This window comes from Lissotriton vulgaris, chromosome 9 (assembly GCF_964263255.1).
Source record: "Lissotriton vulgaris chromosome 9, aLisVul1.2, whole genome shotgun sequence".
Classification (NCBI taxonomy): Eukaryota; Metazoa; Chordata; class Amphibia; order Caudata; family Salamandridae; genus Lissotriton; species Lissotriton vulgaris.
The window spans coordinates 903,308,384-903,324,863 of NC_141697.1; the positions used below are offsets into that span (position 1 = coordinate 903,308,384).

General features: G+C 46.8%; 1 long non-coding RNA gene across 1 annotated transcript in view; it reads left to right on the forward strand.

Annotated features, from left to right (window-relative positions):
• LOC147692472 (uncharacterized) overlaps positions 1-11,774 on the forward strand; it is a 37,483-nt gene extending 25,709 nt beyond the window's left edge. Inside the window, exons 3-4 of the long non-coding RNA XR_015300037.1 lie at positions 10,431-10,815; positions 11,065-11,774. This is a non-coding gene — a long non-coding RNA (uncharacterized LOC147692472). The remainder of the gene's footprint in view (positions 1-10,430; positions 10,816-11,064) is intronic.
• Positions 11,775-16,480: the final 4,706 nt, after the last annotated feature.

The following is a 16,480-nucleotide window of genomic DNA, read 5'->3' on the forward strand; positions in this document are numbered from 1 at the left end:
AAATCTCCTAATATTTCCTTGAACATTACTCCTGTTAGAATTGAAATTATAATTCGAATGAGGATTTCCATTGGTAGCTGATTCTGTGCGTTTTACCACACATACTTCATCTACCAAATCTGCCTTTTGTTCAGTGTGCTTCTTAACAGTATTCATCCACTTTTCAGATTGTTCAAACGATTTCGCAATTGCAATGGCTTCATGTAACTTTTGATCACCCAATTCCCACAAGCGTTCCTGTGTTTTTTTATTTTTTACATGTACTAAAATTTGGTCTCTTAACATTTCATCACACATATTGCCAAAATTACAATGTATGGATAATGACCTCAAAGCAGTAATAAATTCATCAAAGGATTCCGTATCAAGTAGTGTTCTGGTATAGAACTTGTACCTGTTAAATGCAATATTCGTAACTGGTTTAAACCTCTTTTCTAATCTTAATAAAGCTTCCTTATACACATTGGTACCTTCACCCTCCCCTTCAGAGGGCGGAATTTGTGGAAGGGCCCTAAACACCATTTGTCCCTCAGAGCCCAAGAAATGTAAAAGAATGCTCTTCTTTCTCTCTGCTCCCATGCGTTCGCCATCAATTGCCTTCACGTAATTAATAAATTCTTCCTTCCAACGTGTCCAAGGTAAAGGTGGATCTCCTTTATGTTGCAAAAAATTTTCTGGTGGATCAAATTGCATGGCCATGAGAACTCTTCTTAATAAATTCAATAAAATAGTGTGTAACACACCAATCCAAGGAAACACAGAAAACCAGAATATAAAATATATGTAATAGAATAATAGGATCAAAATAAAAATATTTAATGCGTATATGTTGATCCCTGAGGAGTCAATTACTAACTAGGTTTATTTCTCCAACAGTCATCCAAGTTTCATATGTAGTAAAGAAGAGTCTCACCTGTCTCACAAAAATGCAATTAAAAGTATGAGGACATTTTTTCATTAAAACAAGAAAAATAATCTGCACATATTACTTCCCCGATGAGACAACGCTGCTGTAATGTCCTTAGTGTATCGTATAAATCTTTTTTTAATACGATCGTTTACTCGGTGAGTCATTGTTATGGAAACCGAATCCACAAAATGGCCGCCACGTTTTGAATGACGAAGTACGTCGCGTAGCATGGTGCAAACCAATCCTGAGGAGGTTCTCTTGGAGACGCGGTTGCAGACTAGTAAATCAGCGTCAGCGTCATACAGGAATGTTAAGAAGCTTCTTCCTCAGCGCGGGTGCAGAATCTTCCGATGGCGTCACGAGAATGCAGGCGCACGGCAATATATCCAGTAAGTTTGAGTTTGAGTTTGAGTTTGAAATTATTTGTAAAAGCGCGCGTACACCAGCGGTTTCTTGGCGCTACAACTGACAGACCACAGAGGAGAAAAAGAAAAGGGAGAAGGGACCATTAGAAATTATTCAAAGGACTTCTTGAATAGGTGGGCCTTGAGTTGTTTCCGAAATTGTGAATACAAGGTGAGGGATCGAATTTCCAAGGGAAGAGAGTTCCACTGGGACGGGGCCAGAGTGGAAAATTTAGAGCCTCCCCACTTCTTTGTTCGAAAACGTGGAACCATAAGAAGGGCCTGGGAAGAGGAACGGAGCTCTCTACATGGAACATAAGGGGTAATCTCAGAAGAGATAAAAGCTGGGGCTAAACCTTGACGAGCAAGGAAGGCGATGGAGGCGATCTTAAATTGGACCCGAGCTCGTACAGGCAGCCAGTGTAGGGACTTCAAGAGGGGGGTAGAGTGATGAAATTTCGGGAGGTTAAAGACCAGGCCGCCTGGTTCTGTATAAGTTGGAGACGCCGTAAACTACATGCAGGAATCCCCGCATATAGGGCGTTACCATAATCCAGGCGGGACACCACCATGGCCAAAATGATAAGTTTAAGGGCAGAAAAGGAAAAGAAACGGGACACCCTGCGTATGGTACGCAGTGCAAGAAAAGAAGCAGAAACCACAGAACCAACCTGGGAGTGAAGGGACAGTTGGGAATTAATTTTTATGCCAAGGGTTTTAACTGAGGTAGCAGGAGACGGGAAGGGGCCAAGAGAAGGGGGCCAAAACATAGGAGTCCAGGGGCTGGATGAACCACCTGTCAACACCAACTCTGTCTTGTCAGGGTTGAGTTTAAGGTGGTTGTGGCTCATCCAGTCCCGGATATAAAGCATAATAGATTGAAAGTTAGAAACAGAGGAGGGAGAAGAAGACAGGTCAAAAACAAGCTGGATATCGTCCGCGTAGTTAAACACGGCGACCTCCATTTGTTGCAGGGAAAAAATAAGAGGAGCAATATAAAGATTAAATAAAAGGGGAGAAAGAGAGGAGCCCTGAGGAACCCCGCACTGAACTCTAGGAACGTCCGCTGTAAAATCACCCAGGCAAACAGCCTGGGTGCGGTCACTCAGGAAGGAGGAAAGTGTCGCTCGCGAAGCTCAAGGAGGATTTTAAAAATAAACTTAAGCTCAATTGGTTCAAAATGCTTCAAATTCCTCTTCTCCCGACCAAAAATGAATAAAGAAATCAGGTTTCCAGGAAAACTAAGTAACAATACCTCCAAATCGCGATATTTCCTCGAAGTTTAAATCAAAGTTCAAGTTCCTTTAAAAAAAAAAATTCGATTCACTCCACACCGGTGCCACAAGAAGTTGATGGAGTGTAGAATCTTCTTAGTTGACCCTAGTCGCCAAAATTATGTTACAGAATACACTGGAACATAAATTGATTTAAGTCTTTAATCCAAAGTTGTGGCACAGCAACAAACAGCATCAGGCTGGCAGACAGGAACAGTGCAACTGACCTGGTGCCTAGCAACAGTGGAGGTTATAAGTAGAACCAAAGAAGTACTGAATGATGCACAGGGATTAAAGGGACATTAACAAAGTAAATATGTACAATGAGAATGTAACAGGTTGCCACTCCAGTGACGCCCCATGGCTGTTCCTGAAGACGTTGGGCACCAACGCGTGACCCCAGGGCCGGCCCAGGAGCAGAGGTGGTCAGGTAAGTTTTCTTAATTTTATTCTCCTGAGTGAGTCTCCCGGCCACCCAGGTGCGACTCCCCCCACGAGTATTGCGAGCCGCACTGTCCCTCCCGCTTTCCTTCCCCGCCATTTCCCCTTCTTCCCACTCTAATATAAGCAGCTGCAAAGCACTGTGTGTAATCTGAAGGTCACAGGTCTGAATATTGGCAAGAAAGCGTAACGGGTTCATGCATTTGTAGCTTTGACCACAGTGTTCGAGGTTTCAAGTTAGAATAGTGATAAAATAGCTCAGTAAGTTATGCAGCCACTGCAAAGGCTTGCTTGTAATTTACAGGAAATGTGCATTAATGTGGCAGTATCTTCTTGCATGAACCGAAGACAGGACATTGCATATTTTTCATTGATATCAACTTTCTTTATTTCTTTTTTTACACATTTTGTTCGCCTCTATATGGGAAGTCGCTTCTCTTCTATGACTGTGTAAAATTGTAAGCTTGTACTCATCTGTTTAGGGTATGCAGATAACTGGATTGAGAGGCCACAAGTGTGTGTTTAAGGAGTCGGCAGGCGCAGGCTCTATGGACTCGCACAGGGGCAGCCAGAACACACAAAGACTAATGTGTTCCTTCTGTCCATCTCAGAGGGCACGCCACCTGCAGAATGGCTATAATTCACAAGTGTAAACCTCGAGGGGCTGACTCACACTGTCATCCCTCCTCGGTCGATAACACGAGATCCACTGAGCTGTTGAATACTGACATTTGCCATTAAAGCGCTTGAAAGTGTTTAAGAACTAAACATGAATTCCTCATTCAGAATTTCTCCTAACGGCCCCATGCTGAAATCCCAGCTTTGTGGGAAAGTTGTGTTATTTTATCCCAGCATTTGTGTAGCGTTTAACTGCCACTGGTTTGGCATCGTAGGTAGCACTGAAACTGTCCGGAGTGAGTACTACAGACGGACGTGTTTGGGATAGGGTGACCAACCGTCCGTAAATTTCACGGACAGTCCGTAATTTCGGCTGTCTGTCCGTTGTCCGTGAATGATTCTTTAACGGACATCATTTGTCCGTAATTTTAACCCCAGGCACCGGTCGCAATACCCTAAAGTCGGCACAGCTTCCACCCACCTCCCTTCTTGACTCGGATGCAGTACCAACGCTCAGATATCCAGCAGCATTGGAGAGGCACAGCGGGATGGCAACCCTCACACCTCCAGCCCTTGATGAGCTGTTAAGAGGTGCTTGAAGGTAACTGTGAGGGAGGGGCGGCAGCTTCAGGAGCAGGGGCATCTATTCAGATGCAAACAGCCCTGAATGCGCCATGTCTCTGCGATTTAGGAGGGCTTCACACATTCCATTTCTGCCCAGGGCCCCAAACATCCTAGAACCGGCCCTGATTACACTGCGCAGCACTGGTTCTCTTCACAGAGCTTAAATACTGTCACTAAATTGTGAACAAACCTCGGTTCTTCAAACATGCAGTCTTAATGTAATAAAATTAAGAAATGGCACAATCGCACCCATGCTGATTAACAAAGTATGGAGGACAGTCAGTTAAATCAGTTCTCTTGGAACATCTCCTGTAAGTACTGTACATCACAGTGGAGGATGGCAAAACGAACATTTTGGAAAGAGGCTGTCTTCTCGTTGTCTTGTCAGGAGGGGGTGAGGAGCCCTACCCCACCCTTGAAGAGACCAAGATTATACTAGAGTACTGCATGCCCACCCCTGTGCCCACCCTGGTGGATCCTGTTCCCCCTCCTGCAATGCTCCTGCCCCGCCCCAGTGATGGCTCCTGTCCCCCCCCCCCCCACCGGCTGTGATGGCTCCTGTTCCCCCCCCCTGTGGTGGATCCTGTCTCTGCCCTGGGTGGCTTCTGTCCCAGTCCTGGAATGGCTCCTGCAGCGCGGGTGAAGTTCTGGATGGGCCTCTTGTCAAAAAGGCTCTGCTCAAAATTAATATGAAAAGGTGGGCGAGTGAGTAAGTGAAGGGATGGGTGGATGGCTGGATGAATTAGTGAAAGGGCGAATGGATGAATGAAAGATTGAATAGATGGATAATGAGAGAGGATGGATAGATTGATGAGTGAGTGGAAGGATGGAAGAGAGAAAAGGGAAATAGCTGGATATATGGGTGGAAGGGTAGCAGGGTGAGTAAAAGGGTGGATGGGTGAGTCAAAGCATGGATGAGTGAAAAGGTGGATGATGAGTGAATGAGTGGGTGGATGGATGGGTAGAAGAGTGGATTGATGAGTGTACAGATGGATAGGGTGAGCGTGGCTCAATGGTTAGAGGGGCAGACCCTGATGCAGAGATCTGGCCCGGGACCAGGCTTCAATTCCCGCCTCGGCGGCTCTTGGACTCAATCTCCCCGGACCTGATAATTCTTGCCTTGGTGCCTAGTCTAATCATGGGTCCCACTCTGTGACTCTGGGCAAAGCTTGCTTAATCTCACAACGGACCCAGCAGCGCTTGGATGCCTGGCTTCACCTTGGGGGTGTCCAGGAGTGGACATCTCACAGGAAAGCCAGGAAGGGTTCCACAGCGGTATGAATACAACGCTACGAGACCTCTGGGTAGAAGGCGCTATATAAATACAAACACATTTACATTTAGGGTGAAAGGGTGGATGGATAATGGACGGATGAGGGGATGGATGAGTTAAATGATAGATGGAAGGATACATGATGGGTAGGTTTGCAAATGGTTGAATATGTTTGGATATGGCTGGGCTTACTTCTATACTATTGCGCGACCTCGGATGTGTCTGTAATACGTATCAAATTGTCCTGAAGTTTTGTCCTGAATTTTGACTTCCTGTCCTGAATTTGTGTCCTGAATTTCGACCCTTTGTCCTGAATTTTTACACTCACCGTCCTGAATTTGCACCAATGCCAGTTGGTCACCCTAGTTTGGGAGAGTGTGTGGTTACATACTGTAAAGTGTCACGTTTAGCATTGTTTAGGAAGGTGCATACTGGGGTTGCCAGGGGGCACTTCAGGGGGTCAGAGCAGGTTCTGGCAGCAGGGCATCGCTTCCGCTGACACAGTACAAGGGCTGGTACAGAGGTCTGCTTCAGGGAAAGAGGTTTGCACGTTTTGGCGTCAGGCCGTCTGTGTCTCTTTTGAAATGTGCATTCTGAACCTAAAGGAAGCTCACTGTTTGTTTTTGGACATGGTACATTAGTAGCATTGCATTGCATTAGTAGCATTGCCAGGAAATTAATCTCGAGCAAAGTTGTTTCCTTGTGGTGTCACTCGAGCTCAGGGCCAGCGCCAGGCATGGGCGAGCCCAGGGCACTTGCCTCTGCTGAGCTTCATCCCAATCTGCTTTTAATCCCAATTCCAGAGCTCTCTAAATATCTTTTTGTTCTCGTCCTTTAATACCTTATTTTACTCCTGTTTCACATTCTCCTTCACTGTACTCTTTGTCCCTACCGGCCCCTAACTTCTAATTTGGTATGAATGGGCATGAATGGGCAAGAAGTGCGCACCCGCTTTCGCCCAGCGTGCTAGATGTTACAGGGGCTTCTGTAGTGTGACATGCATAATAAAGGTCTGTACCGTGCAAAGTAATTCAGTGTGTGTGTACTGCATACGTAGCTATGGTATGAGATAGTGCCAATGCTTGCTCACACCCACCCATTGCAGGAAATCATTCGAAAAAATTGGCACCTGGTGGAAGAAATCATGCCTGATGTCGATTCACCATTGTTTGCCCTCAAGAAAAATCGGAGCATAGTACAGCTGATCACCATGGCCGGACTGGCCATAGCGGGCACCGGGCGTTTCCCCGGTAGGCCGCCAGGGTGAGGGCCGGTTTTGGGCCCCTGGGGGGCCGTTTCTGTTACGTGGGGTCAGCAACATCGGCCCCCGGTAAAAAAAACACCCGAAACCGGCCCTCACAAACTGCTCAGCTGCACTCCCCTTCACCCCAGGGGAGGCAGCTGAGCAGTTTGCCAGGGCCCGTTTCTGTTCCCAGTCCGGCCCTGCTGATCACATCCACACGCCTCCCCAAGGAAAAAGGACACTCAGAGCACCATTTTTGGAATGAACCTGGTCAAGGGACATCGCAAATGTGGAACTTGTTCCGTTTGCAACCTCACGATAGAAGGGTCACTGTTTGCTGACGGAAGGAAATTTTGGCGTCATGAGGAACATACCAACTGCAAAACTAAAAACGCAGTATATGCCATCCAGTGTCCATGTGACAAAGTTTACATTGGAAAGACAACACAGGAGGTGCGACAAAGGATTATACAACATCGTTCTCGAATCACCAACAAAACCCTGGCAGCACCACTAGTGTCTCATTTTTTACAACATAACCATTTGGCGAACGTTCTGAGATGGACGTTGTTGGCAGTAATTAAAGGTGGCAGTGGGGATCCAGAAATACATCTATCTCAAAAAGAAGCGTACTTAATACTGAAATTTGATACAGCCACCTCAGGGCTGAGCGAACTCTCTGAATCGGGCAATCTATGATCAAAAAGCCCGCTCTTCCATTGTACTGTGAGCCGATCTCATCTGCAGTGTCTGTGACGTTTCTCAGCTTTGGCCGTTTCTACCTTTCAAATGCGCACTACATTTACCACCATTCTTAGCGCCCCGCGGTCCCTCACAATATATGACGCTGTGCTAATCAAACGTGGCTTTCTCTAAACCACTTTAACCTAACAAGCCTAACGAGCACTACGATTACCATCCTCCTCTGCGCCCTCCCCTCCTCGCGGCCGCTCAAACGCGGTCCCTTTAAATCACCAAAGTCGGCTTGCGTCGTTCACACGCTAAACGCCGGAGGTGCAGACGCCGAGCGGTTCACTAACTGAACGAGTAAGTACATACGCCCCAGAGAGTGTATATTTTTCTGCCCAGATTGTGCCCGATCTTGAATCTAAATGTATACCTTTGCATTCCTGAACAGTCTAAACCTAATAGAGCAGTACACAAAAGATTCACTGGACCGAACGGCCCTCTTATTATCATTCTACACGACACTCCGACTGAAGATCAGGTAGGCTTGTTGCCGAGCAGTCCCGCACGTTTGAAACTTTAAAACCTCATCACGTTACAGCGCTTGTCACAGATACAGGCCTTTACTCATTTAAACACCTGTTTTTCTGCAGAAATTCTGTCCCCCGAGAGGCTTGCGCTTTCATCGAATTGGCCATGAGTGGTACACACAGGTATTTCTCTATACCGTCCTTAGAGTCTTAGAGTCCACCCTAATGTGATTGCAACACAATACTTACACCAAATATCACTATGATTGTTTACAGCTACGGCTTCATCCAGCCCATGTCCTGAGGAGAACCCTCAATCCTTCTGTGGTTCGAAACGCGTTGACCCCAAGCCTGTGATAAAGAAGAAGGGTGCAACTAGGGATAATAAAAATAATACCACACTTTCCATCCCTAGGAGTGCAATCATCAAAATATCTAATCACTGGCTCAGTAAGACAGGCAGGCAGTATCTATGAACTCTGTTGTCCACCTGGCTTCTGGTATATAATGTGAAGGACTGGTGCCTATTTCAAAAATTGTTTTTAGGCATTGTATTAATTTATTTGTTGTAATGTACCTTTGGTGTTTTTGAAACTGAGTATTGATGGTGTACATACTTAACACTTGTATATATTGCGCACATTGTTTTCTGAATGCATTCTTTATTGTTTGATAACTGTTCTTTTGATGACATACAAAAAAATGAAATGAAAAAGTAAAAGAAGATAAAAAATTGAAATAAAACGTTGATCACTCAGTACTCACAGGCTGGGTGTGATCAAATGACAAAAAAGTAAATCTGACTGGCCATCTGTTCTGTTTGGTATATAATGCTTGCTGCTGGACAGCCTCTGGGAGCTACTATTAGTTTTTTCGAAAGGATGCGTCTGCAGGCAGCGATTTGTAACAGTTCGATATAGCAGCGCTCTGGACTGGTTAGTGGCAGGGCGGGGTATGGGAGAAGGACGTACGGGCACATAGAAGAGTCAGTACCCCGGGCTTGGGATGAACCAGTTGCGTTACAGATGGACACTGTCTACTACAGAGCTGTTCAGCATTGTATGCTCTGTGTAAAGCTTGTAGTGTTAGAGACAAATCTCTCATCGCACGCATATGCGTGATAAAATAGCCTACTCACAGTCAGTGGCTTCGATGTGTGCAGGATGGACGCAATGTGTATTTGACGTTTCTTTATTTCCAGAGGAAAAACCCTCATGTGTAAAATCATCCTGTTTTGATGACCTTGTTGCATTGTTCCTGTCTTGCTGCGCTCGCGCAGCCTGCTGCAGCAACTTTGGGCCAGACATGGGTTTCCAGCAGTTTATATATTTTGTAGCTCCATAATCCACCCAAGCCTAATTACCAGCGCCTAATGAGACCCCTTTACTCTGTGACGTGCAACCGCTCCATCTCATTTAGGAAATCGCTCTTCCATGCTGATTATTTTATTTGCAGCCATAATTATATTTCTTTCGGCTAAATTACAGTTTAATCAAGACAAAAGTGTGGTTGTGAGTTTAGGTGGCAGGGGCTGAAGAACGAAAGCAGCAGTGGCTGGGAGATAGCTCAGCATTGTACATGTGAAAATTAATAGATTAATTTCCAAGGGTGGAACAAAGCAGATTGAGGCACATTTTAATTGGAATAAGGAGTGGTGAAAATGGCCTGAAAGAGCAGTAAATTAACAATAAAAATGGGAATAGGAGAGCTCAATTTGTGCTCACTTCAATATTTGCCCAGAATGCATAGACATTCATACAGGCAGGAAGGGCGGACAGTACAACTTTACTTTCTAAAATTTGCTTGGAAATGCACCATTTGCCCACTATCTTTTCAAACATTTCTCAGGGAGAGAACCCCCCTTAGGTTGTTAGGGCTCGCTCGCTACACTCGCTCGCCACGGTACACTCCAACTAAAGTTTTACGCCTCACCACTTTCAAATGTCACCAGCCGCCACTGGATGGACCTGGATGGACTACAAGCTTTCAGAATAATGAGACACATTGACAGATACACCCAGTTCCCCAGACATGAGGATTTAACCAATGTGAAAGTTGACGTCTATGGATTTGGTCGCCTCCCACATGTGGTTGAAGCCATTGATGGCACATATATTGCCTTAGTACCACTGTAAGCCAGGGAACAAGTTTACTGTAACAGAAAGCACTTCCGTTCTATCATCGTACAAGTTATCTGATGATCTAATTTGTACATCTGAAACCTCTGGGCCCTGTTCCCAGGATCAGCCCATGATTCCTTCATACTGTGGAACAGCACTATACTCCAGCTGTGGTCACAACTACTACTGGAGAGGGCCTGGCCTGTTGGAAAGTTTGATCAGTCCTAACTTTGTGTGGGTGATGTCATGTAGTATGTTCAGAAAGTGTGTAACTTACTGTTGCACTTATGTCTGTTTTCCATCTAGGAGACTCAGCGTATCCCACCCTTCCATGGTTGTTGGCACCGCTGATAAATCCAACTACGCCTGGGGAAATCCTCTTCAATCAGGCCCATGGAAGAACACAGTTACCTGTGGAAAAGGCTTTTGGGCTCCTGAAGGCCATATTCAGATATCTGGACAAGACTGTGGGAGCCCTCTTCTACTCACCCAGGAAGGTGCATCACATCACCGTGGCCTGCTGCATTATCCACAACATCTCCCTGCAACAGAACATCCCTTATATTTCAGAGGGTGGAGACCATTGAGTGCCACTGGGTGAGGATACTGAAATGCCAAATGATGATGATGGTGGTGAAGAGTAAGAAGCTAACTTGCGTCAAGATGTCATTGACAGCTTCTTCTCATGAGTGTAAGTATGTTGTGAAATGTCATGACTTTGATTGTTACAGCAACTCTTGTTATGACGATGTGAGGAGTATGTTAAGGGAAAATATTAGGGAGGTAAACTTCAGAAAAATCCAGGTGAAAGGTGTTTGTGGAGGAAGGTTTCCGCACATGGTCATTCTGTTAGCATTGCTTTGCTCAACAGAAGTTGACTTTGTGCATTGTGTTGTACCTATGGTTTCATAGCTAATCTCTTTGTTTTGGTCTGTTTTAGGTACCTTCACCATGTCATCTTCATTTGGACCTTTCAGAGTTGTGGGTATAAGATGCTGTTTGGAAGTACGAAGGTGACTTCGGTTGTTCCTGGGAATGTCTGTCCTAGACTTTGGGTGTACAAATCCTGCACCAAGACATATTGCACAACGATAGGATGGAAGTTGTGAGGAATCCATTGGACTTGTTCCTTGTCGTGTGGTGGTCCTAATGTAATATGTGTGCCATCATGTGCTCCAACACAATGTTGTTGTGTGGCCAAATCATGCTAGTCCCCCTTTACATTGGCTAACTCCCGATTGTGTTTAAATTGTATGTATCTGTTGACGTGTCTCCTCATTGCAGGCCAAAGTGCGTGTGGCACGCCAATGACATTTGTTTGTGACATTCCACCAGATGTGGCTACACAGTATTGGAATGATCCTGCGATCAGAAAATGTTGTGCTGCCAAGTGTCTGTTCATTGGTGTTAATGATGTGGGATTCTATTTGTGAGGTAGTTGACATGGCTGCTGCTAATGACATAGACCAATGGTATTTTGCCAACTCAATATGAAATTCTCTGATGTATCTCCTCCTTGTGTGTTTTGAAGGCCTGTACCTGAAAATATGATCACTAACACACAATATTTGAGTCATGCATTAATTACTATATTTCAGACAGAAGGCTAGCCTATTGTTGGGACAATGGAATAAAGATGTTATAAGACAATACATTTGTATGTATGTGTTGGTTTAACATGGTTGAGATCCTAAGGTGCACATTGTGTAAATTGCAACATATTCATGGTTACACATGTTTTTCCCCATGTTAAAGTTCAGATGGGAGTACATATATACATTGCCAGATGTAAGCTATACTACAGCAGACAATGAGTTTCTGACATGTGTATTTATTGAAGTGGTAAAGGTGAAGAGATACATTGTGCTAAACCAAACAGAAAAAAAACAGTGAAGTAGTCAATCATGGTGAATAAACCCATAGTTCTAGATGTCAAATTGTTTGAACTCCAAAGTTCAAAATGCTACTCCTATCAGAAAGGTCAATGTGTCAAGAAATAGTCCACAGAGCGAATGTGTTATACATACTGGAGGAAATTAAGGTTGAAGTTTCTTGCTGGTGGATTTCTTGCCATCGGTACCTCCTGTATTTTTGCATGAATATCCCCGCTTGTGAGTGCGGGGTTGAGGGATCCGCGTCTGCAGGGACAGGGGTGCCTGCAGGGCTGTCTTCCTCTGGCAGGGCCGCCTTTCCTGTGGCTGCCGCAGATGTAGATGTGCTGGATGTAGGTGGACCACAGGAAAAGGTAGATGGTGGTGGAAAAGCCTCGCACAGGGTTGTCTTGATGTCCTGTAGCACCCCAATTATGGAGCCCATGTTGATGTTGTCGGTGGGTAGCTCCTGGTGTATGTCCCTCTACAGCTGCTTCATCCCCTGGATTTCTGTCAATACCTGGCTCATCACGTTTTGGGACTCATGATAAACTCCCAGGACTAGGTCGATGGTGGCCCACAAATCCCCTCCCATGACTCCTACCCCCACGAGCCTGTGCTCTTGACCCAGGGTGCCCTCTCCCACTGGGTCCTGGATCATCTCTATTTGCATTAGTGATTATAACCTCAGGATCCAGTACTGGGGGCACATGATGGTAGTAACTGTGCTGGGTACACAGGTTGGAGAGACATGTTGGCTGAGGTGTTGGTGTGGGCACAGCGAGACGCACTGTTGCCGTCTACCCAGGTTGACCAGATGGACCAGCACCGTCATCCACTTCTACATCTCCAGAAGTATTGTCATCACTGAGGGCTTCATCTGGGGGTGGAATAGGAGTCTCTTCCCTGGCCAAGCTTTGCCCAGGTGCTGTGCCAGATCAACATGTTGTGAAATTGAGAGCATTGTTATTGGTGGAAGTTTGGTAATTACATCCAAATGTTTGGTGACAGGGTCATATTTACAAAGACTTGCGGCTGCCAGAATGTCACTTTCTGAGACATTCTGGTGGCGTTAAGTCCTATGCCTTATTTACAAGGTTTAATCCCGCCTTGTAAATAATGCCCCTATTCACGCAGCATTTAACATGAAAGGTGCAGGCAATGGGTGTTGCAGTGGGCGTTCCGCCGCAACACCCATTGCTTTTTGACGCTGCCCCCTATTTACAAGAGTGGCGTAAATATGGGGCAGCACCAAAGATAAGACCAGGGAAAACCTGGTCTTAACCTGGTGCAACAAGGAGAAATGAGAATGAGTAAATTCTCCTTGTTTTTGCTGTTTTTATGCATCGCCAATAGTGATTGTTCATGTGCAGAAAGGTGTCCCTTCCTGCACATGAACAATCATTAAAAAATGACGAGTTGGGAAGGAGCCAAGCTCGCGACTGCGATGGCCGCATTGTAGCTCGGCTCCGCCAACCTTCCTGCCCAACACGCATATCCTGATAAGCATCCTGCCCGAGGCGACACACTCGGGAAGAAATGGAAAGGTGGAGAAACGCTCGTACTCACCGTCTGTCCCGGGGGCTCCTGCGAGCTGCGGATCCGAAGCTGTGCCCCTGTTTGGTCCGGGGCCTCCGCGGCGTGGAGACCGGGGACTTGCCTGTGAAGGTCGGCCGGAGTGAAGGTGTCGGCGGCGGCCCCTGGTGGAGGAGAGGGGTCGGCTGGGAGAGGCCGTTGTGCGGTTATGCCGGGGACGACTGACCGGGCCCGGTCTGGCGGCCTGGGAGCCCTGTGGTAGGGCACGGCCCGCCGTGGATGGGGGAAGACCGCACAGGAGGCATACCCCCTTTGTTGCCCTGTCCGGCCATCTTGAAGCCCTGCGCCCGGATTCGGCGGGCGGCGTCCGTGGGATGGTGGCGCTGGCGGTCCCCACTTTTGGTGGCCCTCCTTTCTGCACCCAGGTTGCCATTTCTGGGGCTCCAGGGGGCTCCAGTGGTGGCCTTGCTTGAGAGCCCGCTCCAGAAGTTGAGGCGCGTGGAGACGCGGCTGGACCTGCAAGATGGCGACCAGCGCCCTGGGTCACGGATCTACTCAGGGCGGCGAACTTGGGTCGCTGAAGTGCACGGGGTCCTGGTCCTGTGAGCTCGAGCCCACGCTTGGCGATGTCCTTGATGCCCTACAGTCTTTACGTGCGGCCATGGCCCTCGACGCCTCTGTGCAAGATAGAAGGTCTGCCGCCATTACTGCTGGGCCGTCCCTCATGGACGCGGCTCGACTTCGAGTGTGTGCTGATTCGCCCCCCTCGGCTGCTGCGAGGAGTGCTGCCGCCGCACATCGACAAGACTGTACGCCTGCGGCCCCGGATCTCCAGGTAGCTTTGGTTGTGGCGGGCGCAGGTGTGGGCTCCGCGCTGGGGCCCGTTCCTGCTCGAATGATTGGGGAGCGATGTGGATTTTCGATTCGAACTGCCTCTGTGAGGTCCCGCTGTTACCTTGCGGGGGAGACCTCACTTTCCTGGGCGGCCAGACTGCACCCGTACTGTTTGCTGCTCCTGTTGTCACTATTGGAAAGTCTGGACTGCCGCAAAAAGTTCTTGCTTTGCCGTTTGTTGCTGGGGTCCTCTGGTTTGCACCCTTGGCCCGTTTTGTTCCGTTCCTGTGGCCTCTCCACCTCGAAATGTTTGCTACCCACTACTCTACTACGCGTGGTGGAGATAACTAGGAAAGGACAGGGGTGAGCCGTTCTGAATCCGGAGGACTACTGGTTAACGGTTGGAGATGAGGAATGCCCCCAACCACGACAATATGGCTGATTCCCTCGATTGTTTCTGATACCTGAGACTGTGTCGATTTCGTTTTGATGTGGCATAAATGTGTGTGAAGGCGGGGGGCAGGGGCCGAACGACTCGATTGATGGTCTCCTCTCCCCTGGTTCTTTTCCCTTTTTTCTCTTTTGTTTCCTTCCCGTCTTTCTAACTTTTCCTATATTTCAGGTTTCTATTTAGGGCGACAGGCACGCTGCTGGGCGGGTAGGCCGTAGCCTTCTGCAGGGGTGCAGGGTGGGGTGGGTGGGACAGGGTCTCTTTCCTGTTCATTTTCCCTTTAGTTCTATGGCTCTTTTGTATCCCTTCATCGGGACGCTGTGTCTGTGCGTGTCTCCCATGGTGTGATAGCTGGTGGGGATGGGGGGTGAGCTGCTTTTTTTTACGGTATTGATTGCACATATATCCTGACTTGCATGGCCTACCCCCGATAGCGGGTTTTTCAGTCTTGCACGCCTTTATCGCTGTGGGGCGCGTGCAGCAGCGCGGCGTTCTTTCTTTTCCTTTTTATAATATTTCCCCCCCCTTTTCCCCCTTTTTTCTTATTACTTGGGTTAGTATAGAGGATGATTGTAACTACGTTGCTGTTCTGGTTCCTCCGTTAGGTATTAGCATAATAATTAGGTGGTTGATGGGTGCGTGATGGGCCACGGTGGGCACTGACTTGAACTATGGCATCTATAAGTTGATTGCTGTGAACCGCTGCTTATACCCGTTTATATCGATGCCCCTATGTCTTGATGTTTGAATTTGTGGCCCGCTATGGGAACTTAGATGACTAAAAACTGCAACTGATCCTGCTATACTTCTTATTATAAAATTAACCTTCTTTAATCCTGCTTCCAGCGGTCGTATTCAGCTTTTCTAAGATTGGACTGCTCGCTTGCACAACGCTGGGCGACTGCCGGGAAACCTCCTTATTGTCTCATGTGCTTCTCATAATGTGTCGTGGCCGGCCTGATTGGTTGTAGGCCCGTATTTGTATGCTTTCATCTGCACAAAAAAGGTTTAAAAAAAAAAAAAGACGAGTTACAACTTCTATGTGTGCTTTAGAACGCAACATATATAGAAGTTACAAATCGCCATTAGTGGTTGTTTATGTGCAGGAAGGGACACCTTCCTGCTCAGAAAGAATCATTCCCGGCAATGCAGGCACCCTTGCACTATGGTGCAGGGGTGCCTGTGTTGGCTCTAGGCAGTTAAATTTAGCACCAGTGCTAGAAGAAACACAGGGGTGTGTTTTATTTTTGTAAATATGGTGTATCTCTGTGTGTTCAGAATGTCGGAGCAGGGCATTAGCAATTATGGCGGAACACCTCGCTCTGCCTTTCTTTTGCACATACGCCCCACAGTGTGTAGAAACCTTGGAAAATAACATAGGTAAAGATTACTATTGTGATATATTTCAGTGGTATTGAACTTGTTAACAAGACATTTGGAGACATTCAATGTTGTGGAATTAAGGAGATCATTAGATGTCCTGAGATGCTGCATTTTGGATCAAGGAATAAATATGAGATCTAACAACCCTTGAAGCAAATAGAGTGGAGAAGTTATGCCATTGAAAGGCCTAGTTGTGTACAAAATAGGCCTTCACACAACTTGGTTGTATGAATTTATAAAGGGTTATATAGCGTGAACATGACCCGTGAGGATATCAGAAC